The sequence below is a fragment of the Varanus komodoensis genome, unplaced genomic scaffold, assembly GCF_004798865.1.
Source record: "Varanus komodoensis strain SLA01 unplaced genomic scaffold, ASM479886v1 scaffold19, whole genome shotgun sequence".
Taxonomy (NCBI): domain Eukaryota; kingdom Metazoa; phylum Chordata; class Lepidosauria; order Squamata; family Varanidae; genus Varanus; species Varanus komodoensis.
The window spans coordinates 18,764,619-18,788,064 of record NW_025335550.1 but is presented as its reverse complement, the minus strand read 5'-3'; positions in this window follow the sequence as shown (position 1 = coordinate 18,788,064).

Genomic DNA, 23,446 nt, shown 5'->3' with positions numbered 1-23,446 from the left:
ATAACTGGGGGAACCACCACTGAAAAGGTCCTTCTTGTTGCCACCATTCACCTCTCCCTCAGAGGTGCCAGTTGGAGTTAGGCCCCAGAATATGACTGTAGTTTCCAGGTAGAGGTGTTTTGTCAGATATCATAGTCCCAAGCTAGACCACAGGTTTGTTATTCATTAATAGTATTTATATGGTCCTTAGACAGGTTACATTCAAAAATATTAAAAACCACTGTTAAAACACAGACTTATAAGAAACTATTGAAATGTATACTAAGAAACGTAAATGAATAAAATAAGCAAAATAGAGTACCAGCACAGTCAGAAGCTAAGCTAATGAGTTTTCAGAAGGCATTTCAGCCACATTTCCTGCCTGCTGTACAACATGGGGAAGATTGTTCCTGGGGCTGGGCGTTTCTCCTGAGAAGGCCAGCTTCCCTTTTGGTACAGGTATCTTCTGGAGATCATAAAGGTAGAATGGGTGTGTGTAGAGGAAGACCGTTAGCTTTGTCCTGGTTATTTAGGGTTTGTAATGTTCACAACAAAACCTTGAACATGGCTTGGTGGTGATGGTGGTCAGGAAGGCTTAGGGGAAAGCGGCAGCCTTTGGCTGAAGATGCTTGAAGAGCCAAACTGTTGGTGGTGCTCAGCTGGAAGAAACCAAAAGGCAAAGCCTCAGTCCCACTGATTTTAAGGACAGGGATATATAGTGAAATCCTATGCCTGGCTCAGGAAAAACAAAACAAAACATGGAATTGAGAGAGACAGACTTCCAAGTAAGTGCGTAAAGAATCATATTCTTAAGGACATACTTAATTCTCCTGTTGAAATTAATAGGTCTCAGCTGGATTGCGTCCAGCATTCCCTTTCCAGTACAACCATACAGTTTTAATGCATTATTTATTAAATCATTATTATTTATAGAGATGGCGCTTTATGGAATAGTATAAGCAAAATGCCAGGTACACCAGCCTGAGAAACAGCCTTTCTAAACCTGGCATTGTCCAGACTGTGGCTCCAAGAATTGCCTGTTGAATATATCTGGTGGGTACTGGCTTGGGAAAGACTGTGGAGAAGATTACAATCTAAATGTTGGCAGTGGCTGGCAACAAGAGGAGGCAAGGATAACGGGATAAACGCACTATTACAGCTTGGAGATGCTTTGGCTTTGGGTTCAGTCATTCGCACTTGCACGTAAGGATTACATATATAATTAGCTCTAATGGAAGAAAATGCCCTATTACTTTTTGCCCATGAAATTTCTCACCCTGCCTATGATTCTCCATCTACAACTGCCTCCCCAGTCATGCTGTGAATGCTGCAGTGGAATCTGTGTGTAACAGTATTAAAACATGGTGCGGTTAGATAGCTATTCCTCTGCAACATATGCAGATGAGTGGAGCAGCATGGCATTAAGGCTATATTTAATATACGCAGTATCGCTCTTCTGAGACCTAATTTGAGTTTTATTAAATATTGCATTGTCTGCTCTGCTTGTCTTCTTGGGTCTGCTTAGGCTTTGGGAGTCTTTAACAGCCCGTGGGGTCTAATGAAATGAATTAAGTGCCCTGGTATGATAAACTCATGCAGTTCATTCCGAAGAGTTTAGTTCTACCATTCAGTCAGAGAATCCATCTTGCAGCTCTTTTTTATTCTTTCTGTCGCTCTGACATGCGGTTGGCTTCCAAAAGGTTCGACATGTGCGAACCTCATTAACATGGAAGGGGCTGGACCAGAAACATGCATTGGAGGCTGGCCTGTTAAAATGGCCCTCATCTCCCTGATTCAGAGACCAAGTCGATGTGAGCAAAATGTGAGAGCTGAATCTGAGTGGTCTTTATATTCCATCCAGCAGAAGATGACAGATATCCTTGCTTTGCATTCATTGAACAGGAGCCTTATGCTATGGTCGGAAGAAAAACCACATGGTTTGCATGAAATAGACAATCGAGTTGTCTGGTTGGATAAGCCCATGGTTTATTATATCTAGGATTCCATTTCCAACAGTGGTCTGCTAAATATCTCTAGCACAGGCTTCCCTAAGCTGATGCCCACAGGATGCCTTGGACTATACCTCCCACCATGACCCAGTAACATGGCCATTGGTTGGGGAAGTTGGCTGTTGTAGTCCAGTGGAAGGGAGACGCCGCTGTGGACCATAAGTGCACAGAGAAGACACAATGTGCTGCCATGTTTGTGCCCAGTATGTGTTACTCAGAGGTGCATTGCCTCTATACATGGCCATTCCGTTTATCTAGCACCTCTTATTTTTTGTTTATATAAAATATATTTGTTTTCTATTCCACCTGTCAATCCACAAGAATCCCCCAGGTGGCTTGCATAAAATAAAACAGTGCCATATTATTGAGGGCCCAGATTCGGCAGCAATTGCCTCGTGGTGATGAGAGGTGTTGATACCCCTCTTGTCCATTAATTTGACTAATCTTTGAAACAGCCGCCTAAAGGAAGAATAGATTTCTTGAGGTTATCTTGTGTAGCCTGCTCCATCCCTCTCCTTTTGATACCTTCTGAGGACAGAACATCAACAAGCCACTCGGTCAGCTCTGTGTGGGTTTCTCCTGCCTCCACAGCAAGGCAGAACTTCACCAATGGCTGCTATTTGCTTAGAGGTCAAAAGATTGATCCTCACACCTAGTCCAGTCACTTATACTTTGGAAAAAAGGAGGAAATATATCACCTGCAAATGGGACAAAAGGGGATATTGATTTGCATAAACTGCACATATGCTGATGTCTATATATATGGATGAAAATTTAGGAGCATGTGGGAACTCTCCTCAGCATGACTCCCAACATGTCAAGCTGATTGTGAAACAGTTTCAGAATACATATTTTTAACAACAATTCCAACGTAAATGTGCACATTTGGATGTTTGAAAATAAGGTGAAGAAATAAGTGTGTACAGCAAAAATGTGAAAGCCAGGAAAGATAAGGAAATGCATTTTTTAAGTCTTGAAGAAACTTGCCATGCTGAGAAATAAGCAAAGCCATGTTATTGAAAAAGCCTTGGTAAAACAAGGCGTATAACACACTTTAATATTAGGTTTCAAGTGTTGACTAGCAAAATGGGAACATAAAAGACTAAAATGATATTTAGATGTTGTAGCAGGGATTTTTTTTCTAAAGTTTGTCATTTGTTTTCCTGAATTTAATGTGTAGCTAGGTACAAATTTGACATGCATGACTAACTGTTTGCTCCAGATGGAATTACTGCTGACTGTGTCTATTTTAGAAAATTTGGTTTTCAGAAAAGAATTTTATACTGATCTCCCTTGACCTAAACATTGCAAAGGCTTATTTCCTTAGAGGAATGGACAGACTCACACACACACACACAAACACACACAGTGCTGTCTTTTAAGTTCCACTTTTTACAGATGCTGACAATCCTTTGTTAAGCTGATGGACTGCTAATGGTCAGGCATGATAAGCTCATGTTTCATCAGTTGCAATTAATATTAGGATGAGTTCTGATAGCAGGGTATTTTTCTGTAGCTTCCAAAATGTGATACACAGCACAAGTTGGTAAAGTGCCACATCCAGCTAGTTCAGGATTTGTAGGATGACTTTGGAGGAAAGAACACTAATGTTTATTTGTGGTGGTGGCTTGCCACAAGTATGTTATGACTAATGTGGGATCTTAGGAAGGCTTTAATCAGAGGTGTAGGGTGTATACAGTAAGCTTATTCACAATGCTGCTTCTAGAATGGGCAATATCTACTTCTGAAACAGGGCAATTAACTCAAACATTCAAAGGCCAAAAACCTGAACTTTATTTTTACAGGTTGCTGTTCTCAAAACCAAACACATGAACATTTGTTGTGACAAAATCCCAGAATTTCAATTTGTGAGGAGGAAATAAAACTCAGGTTCTTGGGAAAGATCAAGCGTTAAGACCATCTGCTGCTTTATTGTTTGGCCCAGGTTCCCCGCGGGATCGTACTCATGATAATGCATTACCGGGCAGGCAGAGGTGGACTTGCTGCAAGGTCTCAATACAATTACAGGATATTTTATACCTTCCTGGTCACATGCACAGGTACAGAGCAATTGATGACAGAATGCAGACATTACAATAGAATTCTGAGGTCATCACATACAGAACGGATAAAGGAAGATCAGCCAATCATACAATGATAATGAGATTACACTGTTTCTAATTGCAGTGTATTGACATTTCAGTGGAGTAACTTCCGGAGACTTGAACCCAGCTCCAGGTCTGCTTAGACGTGTAAATTCAGGCTACTGAGAAACCATTCATGAACTCATGAGCTCATCTAGACTCAGACCCTGAGTAATGCATCCGCATCATTCTGATTGGCCAGGCCACATGGAGCACTCTGGGCTAGCAAAATAGATACTTCCTGTAAACTGTGAATCCCTACAAGGATTATTTAGCGACATTGTGAAGGTATATAATGTATATTCGACTGAATGGCCTGTCTACTCTGGCTTACAGCTAAAGGTGAGAGAAAGGAGGGGGAAGAATGCCATTTTACACAGTGACTTAGCTTGGAAAGCTGGTGCTTTTGAGAAGGAGTGCAGGATTGATTTTTATAATGCAAAAGCACACAGAAGAAATGTTTTTCTGCCAAGATTTATCCAAATTTTCCCAACAGTTGCAAAGGAGAAAAATGGTTTGGCTGTTATGCCCATCTCCTAGCATAGGGGTGGGCAGCATAAAAGTAGGTTAAAAAGCCGGGCAACCCCTTCCCCTACCCTACTGGCCGGTGTGGATGACCCATCACTTTGATCCCTTCCTTTGATCCATTCAGGATTCAACTGCAACTGATCGCTTGCTGTAAAGCAACAAAACTTTCCCCCACCAATGTACAAATGGCTGCTTCCCAAGGGACAGGCTCTTCTGAGCAGATTGCTCATGGAAGTGCTGCCTCATATAGCCCAGGAATGATGGTACTGTACATCAGACATCATGGTCAATTCTCTCTTGTCAGCAAATTTACTGACAGGGCAGGTCTTGGGTGCTAACTCAAATGCAACAACATAACTCAAGATGAGATTGTGAAGTGATGTGGAGGTTGATCAGACAGCTATTTTTTTACTTTAATTTTATTTATTTTATTTCATTCATTCATATTTCCATTTCTATGCCACAAATTACTTTAAAAAGTCCCTAAGTGGCTTACAAAATAGTTCCATGACACTGTTTATCCCCCATAGCTTACTTTGTGAGTGTGTTTTTAAATGCTTCTTTAGATAAGAAGAGGAAAAGAAAAGACAAGACTTCATGAGTTCCCATTGTTAAAAGGAAAACACCACTGAACAAGGCATCTTTTAATTCATAGGAATAAAGTGGCAGTATAAATTCTGAAGGTTGTGAGAGGTGGAAAGCTATGTTCTAGTTATCCTTTTAAGGAAACATAGGGAGAGGTTTTCAGATTCTTCAGCTCTTAAGAATACCTCAAGCAGAATTAGTTTCTGAGTCCATAGTGTTGCCCCCAGGACTGGCCCCAAGTAGGCTGATAGAGGGGGCAGTACTGGTTTATTCCCATAGTCTGCCCCGAAGCAGGTAGGGCACAGAGAAAGAGGGCCCCAACATTTTGTTGGCCGTCTCATGCATGCCTGAATTTTAAAATGATGCCATTATGAACATCCGATGTTTCATATTGCATCACTTCTATGCAGGGTCTTAATGCAAATGTATACATCCAGACAACTTTTATATTTTATATTTTTTTATTTATTTTATATTGTTAATTTTGATTTTATATTGTTATTTTTGTATTTTATTGTATTTTATTGTGTCTGTAAGCCTCCCCGAGGCTTCGGCAAGGGGCGGCATAGAAATGTTCTAATAACAACAACAACAACAACAACAACAACAACAACATCTTTCACTAAGAGAAAGAACATAACCTTCTCTTTTCATTTCTTTCAAGGCATACACGACTGAGACACAGTCCTGTGCTATCATAAGAAATGAAGCAAGCCCTTCCTGCCATGCCGCTTCTCAGCTGCAATATTGTCGCAGTCCCATTGCACTAGCCCATGGTGGTCCTCCAGATTCCGCTTGAGCGTTTTCCTTTATTCACCTGTACTATATTCCTACCATTTAAAATCCTTAGCATCCTAAGGGAGCTAAGCTGGTCCCCCTTGATATTAAACGAAGGGGCATTGCAGGCTGGGGATTTTGCCTTCTGCGGATGGAGACTGTGCGCCAAGTTTGGAAGGAGAGGTTGGAGATCAGTTGCCTTGCGTTTAGCACGGAAAGAACTGCACTGCCTGGTCGTGGGGGGGGGGGGGGGGGGGGGAACCAACCCTGGAGAGAGGGGGAGGTGACTGTTTAGATGGGCAGCAGGGGAGTGAAGTGGAGAACTATCCTGAAGCCTCTAGGGCAGTCTACTCCCCCACCCCCCATCACTCACTAAACAGGCAGCAAAACCCTGTTGAAAATGCAGAGTGGGCGATGAGGAGGTGTAGCTGGCCTCTGCCACTCCTTGCGCTTTGTACTGGATGATCAGAAATTCCTGCATTTCGGGGCTGCCAGTGATCAAGGGTGTAATTAATAGGACTGGGCTCTAAAGCGGGTCACGCCGCCACAGTAAAAAGCCGTGAGATAACCCTAAGACAAGAACAGTACAAGGAGCTGATCATGAGGGGAGCCGCGTCCTAATGCATGCCCAATCAAGGAAACAAAAATAGGTCATTTGGAGGCCATCAGGCTGCAGAAGGCAGATCTGACTGGAGCAATAATCTGTCAGTCTGTTGCTGCCGCTGACCGGTCATGCCTTCCTTATGCTAAAAGCGCCAGAGGGTCAGGTCGTGGGAGCTGGTGGTGAGGTGGTTTCCTGACAGATGGGGAAGTGCCACTGTGCTGGGATCAGAGAGCAGTAAGTGAGAAGGGCAGGAAGGTCTATTGTGCGTCTCACTAACAGCGGTTCGCAGCATCACTTCCCTGGAGCTCTTCCCTGGATCTGCCACCGTGTAGGTGCCTCTGAGCATCCACCAATGCCCCAGGTGCAGAACTCCAGAACTAGGATGGGGGGGTGGGGGGCAAACCCGGGCCTGTGCAGGTCCTTGGAAAATATGGCCACACACCTTCTCCCACTTGATGGGTTCTCCCCTCTTGTGCTGTTTTCTGTCTGTCCTAAAAGACTGCAATGCCTTCCCTAAGGCTTAATTGCTGGTGGTGAGAGCTTTAAGGAGCAATACACTGGTAGTTTTGCTAATTTTGGCCCTTCTCTCCTTTTCTTCTGCCCCATCTACCACTGGAAAGCACTTCCCCAAACCTTTCTGAATAGAAATTGGTCCTCAAGCTGAAATAAGTTCTGAACCCCAACTGATGCTGTTGCAAGGCTGGGCAAACTTTAATCTTGCAGGATGTACTTTGGATTTTTTTTAAACCACAACCTTAAGATACAGTCATCAGAAGTAGGCTGAAAACCAGAGTGGGAGGCGGCAGCATTGGAGATAATTATCCATGAAGAATACACCGTTGCCCTGCATATACAAATTCAAACTATCAGTCAGAGGTTCCAACATAAATATACCATGGCCTGTTGAGCTGCTTAAAGACCTCATCATCAAAGAACCAAATTCTGTTTTACAGATAAAGTCTAAAGGAGGAGCCATTGGCACAAGGCAAGCTGTAGCAGAAATTAAAAAGAAACAAAAAGACACTTTAGTTTTACTTGTTATTCTTAAAACAGTGGGAACCAGAAACCCTTTGCAATCCCCTACAAATCACCTTACTGGTACAAAACCAGTAAAGGCCAATTGGAACTTCTGCTTTTACCTGATCTAATATGCATTTTATTACACTTAATTTTCATTCCCATTATAAGACATTTTATATGCCCCTCTAATATGACCGATAATGTTTGCAGATCAATTAATCAAACAAACACTACAAAAACACCCTGTTTTCTCTTATGCAAATAAAGCTCGACCTGATGTCACCATTTGTGGGCAATCAGAACAGTAGGAGAGCACTCAGCAATACCATAACATTGAAGTATGTATAGCAATGCAATTTAAATGGACAAAGCCAAAATGTGCAAGTATGCATAATTAGTGCATGAGGTGCATAGACTTGTTTAATGGTGTAACCTGGTGCTCTCCGAATAGCCATACTGGCTGGGGATTATGGGAATTATAGTCCCAAACATCTGGAAGCATCAGCCTTCCCACCTCTGCTGTAGTCTGAATGGTTATAATTTTAATATTTTTATTACTTTAATACCATCTTCTGTCAATGATTCCAGGGCAGCTTACACAACATTGAAAAGCAAGATACAACAATGCAAACTCAAAACAGTCCACAAAATAAATATATTTATTGTTATCCCATGTTTCCTGCGAGGAGCTCAAAGCAGTATATGTAGTATTTTCCCATTGCATCTTTACAACAACCTTGTGAGGTAGGATAAAGTGAGCGTGCATGAGAGACTGTTCATCTTTGGCACAAGGTCATCTAGAGTGCTGAATGGTTTTGTGATGTGGATTTGAACCTGGTCTCCCTTGTCCTGCTCTGACATGCTAACCCAGCCTTCCCCAAATAATACCTTTCAGATATGCTAGACTACAAGTCCCATCATTCCCATCCAGCAACTGGCTCTGAATTATATATATTACAGCCCAACACATCTGGAAGGTATCGGTTTGAGAAGGCAGTTCTAAGCACAGCACTACTATGGTTTCCAGTAAATAAATAAAATTTGTCAAAAGCAATAGGGAAGCCAAATTCTTTTTTAAAAAAATCTTTAGGAGAGTTATTTTAAAGATCTGGGAGAATGAAATGGTCCTTACTTAGAATCAAAGGATAGCCGTGTAGTCAAATCATCTCTTAATACTACATTCACTGGAGGATAAATCTGCATGTGGAAGCTCAACTTTCTTTCATTTGAGAGGGTGAGGTGGGGCGACTTTCAAATGCATAACTTTGCCGTGAAAATCACATCAGAAAATCAGAACAGGGGGACTTCAGGCTGCAGCTGTTTTGGTCCCCATTAGTTTCAGGAGGTGCAGATTGGATGCATTCTGCGCAAAAGCAAGGTGAAGTGAATTCCACCTCCACCTCCCTTCCACTCACATGGGTCACTAGCCCTGTTGGGAAATACCAGATACCTTTCCAACATCTTTGGAAACTTCTACGTCCTTTCCAAAATCTTTGGAAACTTCTAAGATCTGCTGAAGTCCATCCAGAGGGACCTGTGGCACTACATTTGTCTGAAGCATAATGCAATGTAGATTCTAGCCCATTTCCGGCCCTTATTTGCTGCCACAGTAACTCATGTAGTACTGAGATGTTAGAGACCATTAATTTTCAATTTTAAGTTTGTTGACTAAATGCCTAACTAAAATCTACAACTTAATGGAATGTTACCATTAGTGAGTTTTATATAAGGGACATTATCTTATAAAGGATTACAAATGCAACATTTGCCACATAATAACAAGCACACATATAAAAGCTTGCGGATGCAAAAAAGTTCAAAAATCCTGAGTCAGACAACGAAAATGAGAAAACTGATCCCCAAAGTAGAAAACTAATTACAATAAGGGATGCAGCATCCCAAAATGGGAGTAAAGATGATATTGTAGGTGTAACAATCATTATAAATAGATGTAAGGCTTGAGCTGCTGAACCCTTTTTGCCACATTGCTCATTAGGATGGGAGCCCAGCTTCTTCAGCTAGGACTGTTTCCTATAACATTTGTCTGCTAAGTAGCTCACATCTTTTGGCACATATTCTAGGACCTCTAAATGTTGCTCTAAAGCAGAAGAGCTGAAATTCAGGCCCGGGAGCCAGATTTGGCCCACCTGGAGCCTCAGTTGGCACTGCCTCCTTTACCCAGCCTGCCAATGTTTTGGTGGTTTCCTGGCACAAGCATGACTTCTTCTGTTTTTAAGGCAGGAGTGCCTTTCCTGAGCTTGGTATTTTGGCCCTACCCCAATTCTCTTCCTACCCTGCCCACCACTGGGATATGACCCCCTCAAACTTCTCAGCAATTGAATGTTGCCCTCAGGTTGAAAGAGGTCCAGTGCATCCCATGTATTTCCATCTTTGCTGAGTTACAAGTCAATCAGCCTGGCTTGAGTTCTGCAAGATCCCTGTATTGAACCACTGCAATGCATTCCTGGGAATGCCTTGGACAACTGTTTGGGAACTGCAGTTAGTTCCAGATACAGCAGTTTGCTTGGGTGTTCATATCACATTATGCCAGGAGCATCCTCAAATTCATGGGCTCCCTGTCCATTTCATGGCTAAGTCTGCCATGGCTAAGTGCTGCTTTTGACCCTGAAGGTCCTTCAGAACATGGGATCAGGAGGCCATAAATTCACAAGGGCACCTGCCTGTTTCTAAAGATCCCTTGTCCCTTGCTATCTGAGCCACAGCAAGTAGCTGTGTGAAGGCCACTTCCATGGTGGTGCCACTAGTGCAGAATGTTTTCCCCAGCAAAGCCCTCGGTCTCTTAAACTGGAATTGTTTAGGTAACTTTCTATTTTATACTGCTCTTTTGGAGGGACTGCTTTGAGTACTGCATTCTCTGTTTCCACTATTCAGTGTTATTTTCCACTGTTTGTGTCCATTGTTTAGAATTTTTCCAGAATTTCCAGAGCAGAGTGAGAGGCAGGTAACCAAGCAGGCTGCAATAGTGAAGAGAAGCAGTGTTTCCAGGGGGATTTTTTTCAAAGGGTCCCTGCTGGAATGTGGGCCCTTTGCAAGGGCCCAACTAAGCTTAGCCTCAAGGGATCCAGGCCTCGCTTGTCAGTCAGCGTGCTCAGACTGGGCTAGATGAAACAGTTCTCTGACACTGTAAAGATGGCTGCATATATGCAATGGGACAAATTCGAACACACACAGATTATAGGTTTGCAGCCCAGGTCTAGGAAGCTTTGCTTTCGTGCTTGTGCCCCCAAAACCATCATTACATCTTCTCTATTTTAAACTACTGGATATGACCCCACTTCCCTTCACAATTAACTTCCTGCTTTGGCTGCTTTGTAAGAGGATTGCTTCCTTGGTTTTTCCTTACCTTTGAAATTCGCCCTAGACCTCACTTTTGGTAAGCAGTTCCTGTAGTCTCTGTTCTAGAACTGATCTTGCCAGACCGCTCACTCCTCAGCCTGCTTCATCAGCTCCAGTACGGCCTTTCTGAGGTCACTGTAAGACTTACATGTCAGGATCTGGGCTGCTCTAGTGGCCAGAACAACCACCACCACCACAGTATTTGCAGGATTGGGCTTACGGCCCACTGAAGCTCTCACTGTACTGATGAGTGCCAGCTGGGAGTTCTGAGAGCAAGCTCTTCCCGCCAGATCTGGCCTCCATAATACACGTCTTCCTACAGCCCCTGCCATGTTGCCTCAGCAATGCAGCGTTGCCTGTTTGCTGCCGTGCCTGCATCTTGCCCAACAGTTCCTGCGCCTGGTTCCTGCCTCTCTGTTGTGCCTGCCTCTTGTCCAGCCTATATCCTGCCTCCCCATGTTGCCTCAGTAACACAGGGCTTCCTGCGAGTCGTGGGTCAGCTCCTGCCTCTTGCCTGACCCTTGCTGCCTCTGGTTCCTGTTGTCTCATGTCTTTTGCCATGCCATGTCTCCCACCCTGTTATCCTGTCCGGGACACCTGCACCTCTGGGAGTCCTCCTGGTGCTCGGCCCTTGGTGAGTTCCTGACCACCTCTTTGTTTTGCCCTCATGCATTCACCTGGTTCTTGACCTCAGCCTGTACCATGACTATGATGAGGACTTTCTATTAAACCCTGCATTTGGACCGTGACTTTCCTGAAGTTCCAGGGCCTCTGCTGCTCTTGTCTTGTCTCAGGCTGCCCACGTCCCAGCCCCAGACCCTGACATTAAGCATAAAAATAAAAATCAAGCAGCAGATGGCCTCCGCTGAGTCTCTTGGAATGGTTCCATTGCCTTGTGCTGATCGTGTTAGGTGGTGGATCTTGGGTTACTGCTTCTTTTACTGGGATGGTGGTTTTGATGCAGATTTGCTCTCCCTCAGTCTGTGGGTGTTTTTGTGAAATATAGCTAAACCAGGTGGTGTGCATAGTGTTCAGTGGCAAATCTGGCAACATATCGGGTTGCTGGAGAACAGCTGCGAAGCATCAGGAGATGGTGTGACTTGCAGTGGAAATAGGCTGGAATACTGCAGCCATACTATTGACTAGGGCAAGTTACAGGAAGATCCCTGTAACAACGACCTTGCTACAATACTGATTATTGGTTTTCTTCTGGGCACAATATGAAGTACTGTTTTTGACCTATAAATCCCTCTAAGGCTTGGGACTGAGCTGAGCTACCTTCTCCCATAGGAGCTTGCCTGGCTTTTAAGAGCCCTGTGGGATGGCCTTCTCCATGGGTACCAGTGTAATTTGGGAGCCATGCAAGAAAGGGTCTTTTTGGTGGCCACCCCAGGCATTGCAATTCTCTGCCGAGAGACAGTGGTACGGCTCTTTCCTTCTCTTCCTCCGGCAAGCAGAGATGTGTGTATTCAAGCAAGCCTTTGCCATATAAGCTGCTCTGCCAAGTCAGGTGCTGCTTTTTATTCTGTTAGTGTGTGTGTGTTTTAAACTGTGTTTTAAACTTTAAATGAATTCTAAATGTACTCATTTTACAGTTTTAACCACATTTGAATTCTTATTTTTAGCTCTTAATGTTTGTTAGCTGCCCTGAGAACCATTTTCCTGATGGAAAGATAGGGTAAAATAAATAAACAAAGCAGGCAGGAAATATTAGGGCTCTACCTGTGCCCTTCAGTTCCCTCCCCCAGCTGCTTTTTTCTGCAACATAGCAAATATATGTCAGGAACCCTGGTTAGGAGAAATGCAGTGTGAGCTAGAGGGCAGGGGATTGGGTTGCTGGGGGGAAATAGGGATTCAGGGAGGGTGTAGTTACCTCCTACTTGCCTCTTCTCCACTGCAAAACTCCCCCTACCCCTTCCCATCCCACTCCCCAGCTGAATTCTTCTTGGACTCTGAGCAGCAGTCAAGTTACCCCAGTCTTGGGTTCCAAAGATCTATAAATAATCCAGAACCGTGCTTGTTCCTATTATGAAACTCAGCTAAGTGGGGAAATGGTTTCATTATACAGATTCTTCTTAATGCAAAGCTTGCAGTCCAAGGGTAGAATGCTCTGGAAAGGAGAAGTAAAAATATAGCACTCCAGTACGAATGGAGCATATTAAATTCTGGTATAAACAGAGGTGTTGTACTAATCAACACTGGTTGAAAGTGAATGTTTTTTCTGACTTTCGGATGTCCCTGAAAGGCACTATTTGGAGAATATGAAGAATACCTTAGAAACAAAGGCTAATGCCTTCAGCGATTAAAAAAATGAATTGACCAAAAGTCGAATCATTCCTCATGAAACTCTCTCACTGACTTTAGCTAGAGACTGTTAGCTCTTTGTCTAGTTGAATGTGATGGCTCAAATGTTTCTGAAAAAATAATTTTATAGAAGAGGGTCTGGGGAGAGGATGGAAAGTGACACACATCTCTTGTGAAGCCCCCGTACCCACCCCACCAGCAAAAAAGCTAAACACTAAGGCAGAGATTGGAAGAAAGAACAAATATGCTTGTTAAAATGTTATTTATTTATTGAGAGTGACAAGCCCTGCTTTTCACATTTGGCGCTAACATTTTTTACGCAAAAGGTCATTTTCATTAACCTTCGATTCGCACCACATGGCCTCATTGCCCAAAGGCATGTGGTTATTTACAATTTCCCTTCATCCTATGCAAAGCTAAACAACCCTGAGTATGAGGCTAATATATGTTAAGTGCCTGAGGCACATTGCAATTAAGTATTAACGTAGGTTGGAAAATGTCCAAAACATTCAGTGAATATCATTTTCAATCATTTTCATTAAAATTAATAGCAAGTGTTAAAAAGTAATATACCCAGGGAGGGGGAGAATAGATTGAAATGACCACCAGTGTTGCCGAGGCGAGGATTTGTTGATGCTGCAGTCTCATGTGGGCTCTGTGAAGCTGAAAAATAAGTTTGTGGGAATAATCTGAATTGTAATGTCTTACAGGGGGATATTGCGCCCTCCGCTGTAGCCAGATCTGATCAGGTTGGTTGGGCTATCACCTTCCTGTTCACCTCAAAATTGGGTGGAGACTTTGGAGCTGTTTCAAGAAAAAAATCAAAAAGCTCTTACGTGTGTCTGTCACCTTCTGCCCCATCTCCAAAGGCCGACGTATTTCTCTGTCCAGAAAGTCATAGAGGAGGAAGAATGGTGGTGCTTCTCCCAGGAGAAGCCAAGTCGATTATCCCATCCAGATCCATTCACAAGAATTTGAATGGGGATACTGATTTACTCCTCGTGACAATCCTCATCCCGTTCCTTGCATTCTGTACGCCAGTTCCCAACATTCCACTCCATATGACTAAAGGACAAAACACCATTACAGTCTGTGCATCGCATTTAGCTACACCTTTGTTTTTATATTGATTAATTGCCGGAATGTATGCATGATGAGGGGATTTAATGGGAATAAAGTTTGTGGGCAGGGGAGGCTTATCTCTTCAGTTCCCAGCATGAATCAGAACAAAGAACCCTAAGCACCCCACACAACTAGAATGCTTTAGGCAAAAGGTCTCCATGGGCGTTAACAGGAACTAGGATTGACAGTACAGGTCATTTTGAGGGTGAGGTACTCCAGTCTCAGCCTATTTTAATGTATTGGGGCACACGCTATTGGATACAGTGCGGTATCTATTGTCACTAACCGCATACACAAGAATGTACTATATTCTGTGATTGTTCATAGTTGCGCAGCTCTGTAGGTACACAACCAAAATAGCTGCAGGAAGAAAAATCATGGCAGAAGAGAAGAGAAAGATGCGTGGTAGGGAGAACAGAGTGGGAAGGGGGAGTCTGTTTGGGTTTATTTTTTTTCTGTTCGCAGATAGCATGAAAAACAATGTGAGGAAAGAGACTAGAGCATGAAAGAAGAAAGAAGAGGACTATACAGGAACATGGGCAAGGATTGGGTAAGACTGAGAGCAGGAGGTGGGTAATTATGTAAGCCACTTTGAGCTGGTTGTGAGAAAAAAACAGGATATAAATCTAATAAAAGGTTGAGGAAAATATTGCAAAATAGGTTCTATAGCTTTAAAGCTACTCCTGTTGCTAAGAGTGATAGAGCTAGGATGGGATGTGCATATCTTTGTTAGCAAAGGAACTACAAGCACCAGAAAAGCAGTTTGGAAAATAATGGCATACTAAAGGAGAAATAGTGACAACATGTTGTGGCTAAAAACGAGGTCCCTCTTGTTTGTTGTTTGACTGTGAGAGAGACAGGCGACACCAGCAAGTAATTTTATATTAAAAGTGTGCACCTCTTTTGTAGGTGCACACTTACAATAGAGAGTGAGCACATCTCCAGTCAAGACCAACTGGCATAGCCATCATGCACAGTGTTTTTATATGTTTAGCTTTTTGCAGTGATGCAGAAAAGAAATCATGCAGAAAGCACTCTGTTACTTTTGAACATGGTTTTCTTAACTTACACTTCTGGTGTGAAACCCATGGGCTCCAGGCTTATCCTTTCCATTTTGACATTCTTGGCAGATATTTATTTTATATTATCAACTCTCGTATGTCTCTCTGATAAAATCCTAAATAACTTACTCTTCTTCTTTGGTCATCAGGAAAAAATATAGTCTTCAAACATAATGGATTGGGATGTATTTCACATATAATGTTTATGACCCAGGATAAAAACTAGTGTTGTTTACTTCCAACTTTTAGCCATACAGAAGGCTCAGTTTGGCCAAGTCTTTCTATCACACCATTGTCTTCTGACACTCTGAGAAGCTGTCTTCTACCCAAATGGCCCATTGCACCATATAACCCACTACTGCAGTCAGGAAGTGCCACTAGCTCTCCAAGGATAAAAGCAGATCTTTTTCCAGCCCTCTCTGAAGATGCGGCCCACTGAATTCTGGACATTCTGCATGCAAGGCAGGTGTTGATTCTCGAGCTACAGCTCAGCACTGGCTGGCAAGGTCTTTCCCAGCATGGCTACCTGAGATAGCTTTTATCTGGAAAGGATGCAGATTGGATTGAATTTGAGCTCTTATGTGTTCAAATCTTGTTTCCAACCTCTGTGAACCTTTCCTTTGTAAGGGAAAGTAGCCCCCAGAATTCTCCGGTCTCTGTAAGAGAAAGTGCTCTGGAAGTTAACTGAATTTGCAGCATGAAGTGCTCTTTTTCTGAGTGCCAGACAGATAGTAGTGCATTCCTGTAGGACGCTCCACTTTATTCCACCAGCCCACCAGTTTTTTGGTTCCCTCCCTGAAGAAACAATCCACATTTTTTGACTCCTGACCATATCCAGTCTTCAGTGGGTTGTTTTGGAATCTTTCCTCTTCCTCTTCCCTTCCCTTCTTTCCTCCTCCTCCATCTGAGGTTTTCTTTGCCCTAATCTCTTTTCCCCCCTTTTAGTTCTGCAAAGCTGCCTTGGGCTCCTCTCAAGACAAAGAAAAGAAGAAAAAGCAGGATATAAACACAATGTAATACTATGTGCCTCTGTTTTTCAGTTGCCCTTTTCCAGTTACACTTCTGGGGGCACACAGAGTTTGCTCTCAGTATATGTTCAGGTAAAGTTGCATGCATATGTATGTATGTCTTACATCAAATGCAAAAATACACTATCTAAAAATAGATTTATTCAGGTAATAGATTTAATTGCAGGAGATACAATGCATTATGGCTGGATCTCTGTCCTTAGAGTAGTTTGATTATTGGACCAGGAGTTGAGAGAGCCAGGTTCTAGTTCCCACTCAGCCATGAACCTCACTGGATGACTTTAGGATAGCCCAGGGGCAGGCAATTAATTTTCCTATGGGGCCACATGAAAAATGTTGACAGTTGTTAAGGGCTGAACCAATACACTTACAGCTCTGCTCAATATATATCTCTATAAAAACAGTAAATGAAACATTACAATGATACAATGAAAATGTGGAGCACAGAACAACACTATTTAATGAATATTCACAAAAACATTAACATTACATGAAAAGCAATAAATTCAATTCAATTTAGCAGCTCTTTCAAAATAAAAGCAGTGCAGTTGTATTGCTTGCATCTATATTACGACAATATATATTTGCATTGACTTTTAATTTGCCAGTGACCTCATGCGGGCCAGTCAGGGTCAGCCATCGGGCCGGATGTGGCCCGCAGGCCATACAATGCCCAGGTCTGGGATAGTCACTGACTCTCAGTGTAACAGTGTTGTGAGGATAATTTATAAAGGAGGAAGATCATTTAAGTTGAGTTGGCTTTCTTGCAGAAAAAAGGCAGAGGTTAAATATTATTGTAAATAAATAAACATGCAATGTGACTTTTGATATGCTCAGATTTATTGGTAGCAAATTCTGGACATTGTTTCACAGATTTTGCCATTTAATTTGAGTTTATCTCATCTGTTAGTACTTCTGAATGTCATTGACATTGATATTTCTTGCATTAAAAATTGTGTTATGAAACTACAAATAGCTTTCATAACTACAATTGTGCTATGAAACTACAAATAACTACAACTGTGGCCAAATGAATCTGAGCTAGATACTGGAAGAATGCATGATTGCTCTCAAACCATGAGTGGTTTGTTTAAATATTTGGATATGGCAGAAATGGACAAGTTGACAGAGACAATAGATAGAAGAGTTGCAAATCTGCATATAGATCTATAGATCTTAACATATAATCAGCCCAGCTAATAAATGAAATAGCTTTGGATATGGCTGAATTTTGTTGTTGATATAACTAGAAGATAATGTCTGTAGGATAATGTCAATTAGCTGTTTTATGCTGACAATTATTTACCTTTAGCTTATTGCAATATGTAACCTTAGTTACTCCAGGGGCTTAGCTGAGTAACAGTATGAGGTGAATTTAGAAGAAGTGGTTTTGTGTCTCAAGTACTCAAGAATTATTTATTACAATATGATCTCACTGTTCCTTAGAACAGCTTACTTAGAGCTTCCATTTGTGTATTTATTTATAAGTTTATGAGTCACCATGCAGCTACTATCTGGGCTAGAACTGCCAGCAATGTGTACCTCCCTACCAACCCTTCCCGGATCTTTTGGGAGGATGCAGTTTGAAGATGTGTGCGTGTGTGTGCGCGCGCACACACACACACACCCATCCATCCATCCATCCATCCTCTTTCACTTTGAAATAAGTAAACTGGAATAGTGTCAGCCTGGAATTTGTCCTCAGATTACTAACCTATTTTACAATCCTGATTTAGTCAGCCTTCTACCCAAAGGATGTCTTGAAAAAGGGGACAGGATTCCATTCTTTTGTCACTGACTTATGTGTCAAATAGTGGTTAAAATGGAGGAAGTGGTAAATAATTTTCTCTGAATCATACTTAGGAAGTGTCCTACAGAATGCCAACAATTCATCATTTGTGTGTCTAAGGCTTTGGGAGTTCTGCGTTTGTATTTGCTTGATTTGTCTCTTTTGCAGAAACTGGAGCCAGCTTGCTGCTAAGTTAGGGAATGCACTTCATCCCTATCACTGCCTGCAGAAGGAGCATGTCTTTACCTTCAAAATGTTCCACTAGTACCATAGGAACAAAATGAAGGTGTTGTGCTTCCTCAATCCCTAACTGGGACCAATGCTTTTATAACTTGAGTATTTCCATGTAATTGATACTTGCAAATGTTACCAGGGGACATAAGGATTCCATACAGTGGGAATTTTTTTTTCAGCATCTGCCATATTGGACATGGAGGAGGGAAAACAAGATACATATGAAAGATGTAGTACTGCCATGTAAAAAAGGTAATCTTTCCCTGCACATTTAAAAAAGCTTTCCCTAGCTGTTTTAGACATTTATAAGCATTTCCCCTTTTTAATGGACTGTATGCCACTAAAACAATCTCCATCATTATTAAGGGTTCATATTGAGTCTCATTGCCTTCATAAATGCATATTGCTGAGAATGTTGACTTTAATGATAATGTAATGGCGTTTGAACATTTAGTCTGTAACATAATTTATTTGAACAAACAGTGTTATACATATGGTAAAAAATTAAAATAAGCTCTAGCACATATTAAATTTTAACAGGCACAATTCTAATATTGTCATCTCACATATTGCTAAAGGTTTATGAAGCTATAAGGTTTGTAGCATGGAATTCAGAAGAATGTCTTTGGTGAGCTCACATAATGAATATTTGGGGCATGGAAGGAGGACCATTTTCCATGGAAACAGTTAATGCCCATGACTTGACGTTTAATACGTATCATACCTCTTATTATATAGAACGTTACTGAGTCAGATGTAATCTTCACCTTATAACTGGAGTATATCTCTTGCTAAGCTGTACTTCTTCAGATGGCAGATAAGCAGACGTTTGAAAGGTTCTTCATGTAAAATGCCCATGCCCACACACAGCCTCCTTTTCAAAAAACAAAACCAAACACCAGACTGTTAGGGAGAAAGCCAGTCTAGAGCCTTCTTATCTAGAATTTTGTATGCACTGATATTTTTGTTCAGAAAGGGGAGATACAGAAATAGTTCTCTAATCTTTCATCTTCTGCCACATAGGCCAGTGCCTATTTTGAACCTGGAACCTTTCATGTTCAATCAGCAAATATATGTAGTTAAAATCTGTGAAAGACTTTGGTGCAGGGTATTAATCGTGGATCATATGCTTTCTGTGCTTATGGTCTTGGGCTCAGTCCTAGGAACCTCCAATTAAAAAGATCCCAGATAGCAGGACAAAGAAATATCTGTGCCTGAGGTCTTAGGGACTTAATTGTTAGGGCAGGACCATAAGATGAGGAGCCAAGGTGAAATCTTACTGTTGTGTCATCTGGGCTCAGTTCCAGAGTTCCTGTGTAGTGGTAGGAATTTTCTGAAGCCATGGAGAGAATCCATCATCTGTTCTAAGGTTTGTGCACTCTTTACTTCATCTGGACCTGGGACTGCCTTTTTACTACTGGGTCCATTGGGAAGAGGAGATGTGGAGAGGGCTACTTCTAGCCTTCGATCTCGATGGCTCACTTCATTTGCCATTGCTCAACTAATGTGTTTGTCTCCCTGTGTGCTTCTGGAAGTGGGAACAGGACAAACTGCACACACAGAGAAGGGGGCAATCACAGAGAACACCAAATTATTTCAGGTAGTTAAAACCAAAAGGAGATCAAGCAGCTCCAAAAGGATCTCTCAAACCACTAGGTACCAAAGTGGCAAATTTGGTCCAATATAAGCAAGTGTAATGCGATGCATGCCAGGGCAAAAAATCCAGACTTCAAGTATAAGCTGATGGGACCTAAGCCAGCAGTGGGTGGCCAAGAAAGAGATCTTGGGGTCGTGGTCGATAGCTCACTGAAAATGCCAATGCCGGTGTGCAACGGCTGTGAAAAAGGAAGACTCTGCATTAGGTGTGATTAGGCAAAGACCTGAAAATAGAAGTACCCAAATCATACTGCGCTTATACAAATATATGGTAACTACACTTAGAATACTACGTACAGTTCTGGTCACCACACCTGAAAATGATATAGCAGAGATGGAAAAAGTGCAGCAAAGGGCAACTAAAATGATAAAGGGGCTAGAGCCTATGAGGAGAGCTTGTATATCTGGGATTGTTTAGTTTAGGAAAAAAGCAAGTAAGAGGAGACAAAATAGAGGTGTGGAGAAAGTGGAATGAGAAACATTTGCTTGCTCTTTCATAGTACCGTAAAACCTCCATACCCATGGTTTCATTTTACCACAGTTAACTGCATTCTGAAAAAAAAATCATACTCTCTCCATATTCACAGGGATCAGGGGCACAGAACCCTGCAAAAATGGGAAAACTGTGAACATCTCTAGAGAAAAACCAAAAATATCTCTACAGAAAAACACAAATTTCTCTAGGGACTGTATTGGAGAGAACATGGTCTTTGTCTTGGTGCCAGCCAGCCACAACGAGCATGTTTTGACTTTCTGTAGCTGTGAAGGTTCTAGGGATATTCACGGCTTTCCCACTTTCATGGGGGTCCTGTGCTCCTACCCCCCCCCCCCCACACCAGGAATGTGGAGGTCCAACTGTACAATATATAGTGTTTGCTACTGTCGGACTTGGAACCTATCCGCAGATATGGGGGTCCTACTCTACTTGTAACCACGATCATCTAATGACATTGATTGTTAGGAGATTCAGGACAGATAAACGCATCATGCATATGCTGTGGAATTCACTTCCACAAGCTGTGGTGCTGTCCAGCAGTTTGGATGGCTTTAGAAGGGGATTCAACAAATTCATGAAGGATCAGGCTATCAATGGCTGCTCGTTCTGATGGTCATTTGTTGTTTCTCAGTGTGCCTATTTATGCCACTTCCTGGGGACATGAGTGGGATGGTGCAGTTCCACTGAAGCCCTATTTGTGGATTCCTATGGGCAGCTGATTGCCCACAGTGTGAATAGAATGATGGACTCTTGGTCTGATTCGGCGTGATTCTTTATGTTCATAACCTTCCAATGTCAAGCCCTTGTGGTCTCCTCTGCATTTCAATCCTCAAATTAGTCCAGAATTGTAAATGCGGTCAGCTTGCTTAAGACTGCAACCCTGAAGGCTCTTCCAAGAACTGCTGTGCCCCTTATCAAAATCACCATTTTTGTTTTGAGTTTTCTATAAAAGGTGGACATCAGATGTTTTGGGCTTCAACTACCAGCCATTTCTCTTGGCATGCCCAGTGTTCAAAATATCCAAAGTACTTGGAGATCTTTCTGCCTGCCTCTGGCCTAGAATACACTAACATTCTCCATTCATTCCTTTCACAGACCACATCTTACCACTTCAACTGTTTAAAAACTGTTTCTGCTCAAGTCAATGAAGGCATGTCTAGCACTTAGCGTTAAGGTTTCTTCAGTGCCAGGTGAAGAGTTTTTTTAAAAGTTCACAGGGACTTCAGGAACTCTTTTTTATGCTGTTAGACCTTTACTACTTTTTTTTTTTTTTTTAGCACAGCCACTGATTTTACTTTTTATTATTTGTTTTTATGCTGCCTTTCAGGATACAATTCCTGAAACATAATCATAGTAAACTCAAAAATAGTAAAATCACAATACATGATGCAAATATTAAAACTGTTTTTCTTTTAATGGTTGTTTCATTTTTTGTCCTGGGAATTGAACCTTGAAGCAGCTGGTAGACAATGGCCCTAAAACATGGAGAGCCCATCTAGAATAGGTTGAATTTTTTTTTTTTAGGTTGAAATTTTTTATTTAAATAAAAACATACTACAACGGTACAAAAAGGCCCAAAAATTGCAACATTACAAAAATAGAAAGTACCCCATCTAGAATAGGGGCAGGTTTCATCCTCAGCTACTTTCCCTTTCTCTTGCAACCCTTCCCACAAGTCCTTTGATGACAGAATGCCCTGTGGGGCAGAGGAAAAGTCTAGCTGGAGAAGATCTTCACCATCCTCTCTCCTGGAATTCTCCTTTTGCTCTTAGAATGTGCTGCTGCTTGGGTTGTCCTTTTAAAAATCTTGATTTGTTTTATTGGCATTGTTTTAGCATTGCTTTGCATTTTTTATTTGTGCACTGGCCAGAGAACTTTAGCTCCCAGGCAGTCTAAATAAATGTAGCATTGTTGAATTCTGTGCTAGGGAGGAATTAGTTTTCAAACATTACTTCCACCCTGATGTTATTCTCCCGGGGGTAAACAAAAAACAAAGCAAAAACTCAGGCCCCTCTGCAAGGAGCTATTTACAAGCTCTGTACCAGTCCCAGGGGTGGATAAAGAGGTGATGAGAGTTTCAGTGATATCCCTGTATATGTGGGAAGCATTCCAAGCCAATTTTCAAATTGCGCTTTGCATTTGCAAGCATTGTGGTGGGGAACAAGCAAATATATTTTCAGGACCATGTTTTGTCTTTAATTAAAAAGCTTGGATTTGTTTTAAAATTTTGTTTAAGAGGATTATTTCCTGAGTATGTTCTAGGAAAAAAATCACCATTAGTATTTAACATTCAGCACTCCTGGGAAGTTTTAAGTCAGAAAGTTGTATTGTGTTGCGAGCAATATTCAGCAGGTTTGGAGTGTGGGTTGCATGAATGTTTTAAGACCAGGTTTGCATGTGCATCTCCTCTCACATTTGCTTTTTGGATGGCTGACAAAGGCCGTCTAAAGCTCTGAGGCATCCTGTTGTTCTATGAGAGCCCCATCCGTATGTGTGCTAGTGATGGCTGTCTAGGGCACCGTGACAATCTGTGCAGCTCCATGTAGTGTGTCTGGATTGTGCATAACTCTTCCAATTACCTATTGGCGAGCCTGGGCTTACAACATCACCAGCTGGTCCTGCAATAAATTTCTACACATTTCCCTGAGCTGAATGGCACTTACATGACTTACTTTGCATAGCCATTTGCACTGGTTGAATTGTAATGGCCAGCAGGTGAAATGCCATTCAGATCTCCCCTTCGCCCATTCTCG